Raw genomic sequence first — 3,545 nt, forward strand, 5'->3', positions numbered from 1 at the left:
TTTTTTTTGTATGGTGATTGAGGCGCCCTAATGTACTATGTATGTTGATGTGGCATGTGTACTTGCATTGAGTTAAGTGTAAAACACTGGTAGTCAAATTCAATATTTTCCTATAGGTATGTAAAAATATGGTATGGTCAATAAAAAAACAAATAAAGAAACAACAAACGAGCAAAGCGGTAGTGAATAAACAGCGGCTGAAGCTATTCGTTCATGATTCTTAGAACTTGCTGATGACATTTTTAAGAGAATTGCCGCAAGAAGTGTGCGTGGTTTCAATGGCGCGATGGCGCTTTGTACAAACATTCAATGTTACTCTGTTATTTAACTCGAAAGTGTTACTTGACATATTAAGAAGTTTTTTAGCTTCGTTTTCTTAGTAGCTCAGCAAAGAACCCGTACAGTATTTCCAGGGGGTAGATAAATAATACATAGAACTTCCGTAAGCATACCTTCCTTTATACATGCTCAACTCAGAAGCAAACTTAGATACAAATTATTATAACTATAAAGTCATTTGTACACTCGGCAAGACTACGAACTTGGCAGGCTTCATGTCGGGTAAACAATCATCGTGGCACTAGAAAGCATCATAAACAACATAAGGACAGCAAAATGGCTCTATTTTATATATGCTAGAAGCTCGCAACGTCAAACTTTGCTAGGTTAGGTTAGGTTGATGTGGCAGTCGGTTCAAATTGCCAACTCACTAAGACCTTTTTGAAGGTCCATTGTGGTACCACTGCAGAACACGGGAACTTCGGTGACTAATCTTCAGAGAACTATTTCGAAGCTGTTATAAAGCGTAGTTTTGGCTTTATTCCTACGCATGATAGTTCCGTAAGAGAGCTAAAAAAAAGGGCCTGCCTCAAAAGCCTGTCCTCCTCCTGGCCAGAGCTGGGCAGCTACAGAAGAAGTGCTCTACAGTTTCTTCCTCTTCCTCATCCCTGCAAGTTCTACAATATTCGTGGAAGAATATTTCTAGTCTCGAAGAGTGTATGCCAAATAGCCAATGACCGGTAACACAAGCCATGATCCTTGCGATATCCTCCCTTCAGAGGCTGAGCAGCTCTTTCGTCTTTTTCTTATCTATTTGTGGCCATAGTAGCCTGGTTGTTCTACAAGTACCCTCCCTAGCCATGACCTGTTGGCCTCTTGCATCATGCTATTTCGAAGTTCTAATTTGGAGGTTGCCTCTGTGCCTCTGTTTTCACATAGGGGGAGATTGGTACCTTTAATGGCTAGCTCATCGGCTCTGCAATTTCCTTCAATATCTCTGTGTCCCGGAACCCATATGAGGCTGACCTTAAACACAGCGCTAATATCGTTTAGAGATGCGAGACATTCCTGCGCAACCTTCGATCTCAGTATTACCATGCTCATTGATTTGATGGCCGCCTGGCTGTCCGAGAATATATTAATCGTAGTCTTCGTTACGACATGCGGACTAAGGTACATAGCCACCTGCTTTATAGCTAAAATGTCTGCCTGATAAACACTGTAGTGGTCTGGGGTTTGGACGGATAGTTCTAGTCCTAGTTCCTTGCAGAAAACTCAATAGCCAACCCTATTGTCTAGCTTGGATCCGTCTGTTTAAAAATTCCTCAACTTCGCTAAAAAAATTTAACTTTGCAGAGGAAAAACTAAATTATTACACATAAGTAAAATGTTTGCGAATTAAAAATTTTAATGCAACTCTGTGCGTAATTAATGTTTTTCGTAAGTATACATATGTCATTTATAACTTAGCTTAAGTTTCCCTATCTTTGTTTTGTGTTTCGTATCCGTTGTACCATTATTTGAAAAGAATGTGACTTGGATTACCAAAATTTTCGCAAAACAAAGCTTTGATAGATTAAAAAGAAGTTTTTTGTCACTTTTTGAGCGAAATTTTTTGGATTTATGTTTATAGATTGAGAGTATGTATGTATATATTGAAACTTTTATAAAATTTAGCTGCAATTATCTGCAACTCTTTCAAAAAATTAACTTTGTGTAGTGTCATATGCGGTGTGAAATATAGTGAATTTTTCGAAGCCTGGCTAGCGTCGATCGTTGTGAAACAATGTCAGACTTGCTAAATGTTGTTTTGCATAAATTTTAAACTCCGCTTGATGTCAACAAAGTGAAATATAAATTAAATAACATTTAAGGACAGCTTGGGCGGAAATGGGTGGCTTGCAATCGCGTTAAATCTTATTTTGAGAAGAAGCTTTTAGATTGGGTAGGGTCGTATGCAGATTTCGAAGATTGCGTCCTAGTATGCGATAATATCAAACTTCCGCCACTTGATGAAGTATGTTATTTATAAATAAAAAATGTTGATTACTAAATGAAAATTAAATTTTAGAGACCGATTACAAGCTAAAGTAGACCTCAGGTGCAATATAAAGGCTCTTGTGAGAAAAGTAAGCGACGAAAAGTTGAGCAGCTTATTAAAACGAGTTCACAAAGTCAAATAGTAATAAAAAGAACAGATGTCAATGAATTTGTGTGTGTTATGAAGTTTAACACTATATTTCATCAAAATAAGACCATATTTAACATTTGGAGCCAGATTTTTTGTAGCTGGTGGGGTTTCCTGTGGACCAGTCTCCACACATGCAAACCAAATTTAATCAAAATCGGATAAATTTTAATAGAGTGGGAAGCGTGGCAGAAAGAAGTCCAATCCCGGCCATATTTCAAATTTTTTCTTTCCTAAGTGAAAGTAGACCATATACAAAATTACTATTTTTGTCCGCTGCATATATGGGGACGTTACACTGTGCGTTGTGACTTGTCAAACAAGTAAACATCGGTGCGGCACCTATGTTCAAGAAAAAGGCTTTGAAACTACAGACAGCGTAGAGAAAGCGGGGAACCAGACAGAAAATTAAATAAAGAGGAATACTCCAGTGGAAAGAACAGTGGGATAGAAAGACATGTGGCGGGTGGAAAACAGAATAATTGATGGTGTCAATAGTTGCATAACGCAGATTTTATCCGGTCACGGAAACTAATAAAAATGGCGAGAATTAAGATCCTGAATGCGTACCTACTTATAACGCGACTTCAGCTTAGACCATGCGACAAAGTCGCATTCTTCACATGTTCGCGATGGCAGCAAGCGCGATGAATTGTGGAAAACTGAATAGGCTTTATTCACGCATATAACATTACAGAATAAATACAGGTCAAGAAAGGTAATGAGAAAACCAATAAGCAGTTAGGTGTTTAGAAAAAGTACTCGGAACGAAAAAATGCAACGTGGACACTGAAGCACTGTAGGAAAACTAACTAGTCGATAAGAAATATGGAACGCCATCTAGAGCAATGTAAAAGTGGTCACAGAGTGGGCGCAGGCTGCTCGTAGGGGCAGCTTTACCGTTGCATTCGGCATTTTAAAACCAGTAGGTTTTAAATGCTAAAATGTTTTAAATCGCTAAAAATTGTATTTTTTTATTCTAGTTTTATTTTATTCTATTTTTAGTTTTATATAATTTTTGTGTTTAATTTTAATCTGTTTCACATTATTTTTTGTTTAAAATTTGTTATTTATTATA

Source organism: Rhagoletis pomonella, unplaced genomic scaffold (assembly GCF_013731165.1).
Source record: "Rhagoletis pomonella isolate Grant_MI unplaced genomic scaffold, Rhpom_1.0 Rhpom_scaffold_00001, whole genome shotgun sequence".
NCBI classification, from domain to species: domain Eukaryota; kingdom Metazoa; phylum Arthropoda; class Insecta; order Diptera; family Tephritidae; genus Rhagoletis; species Rhagoletis pomonella.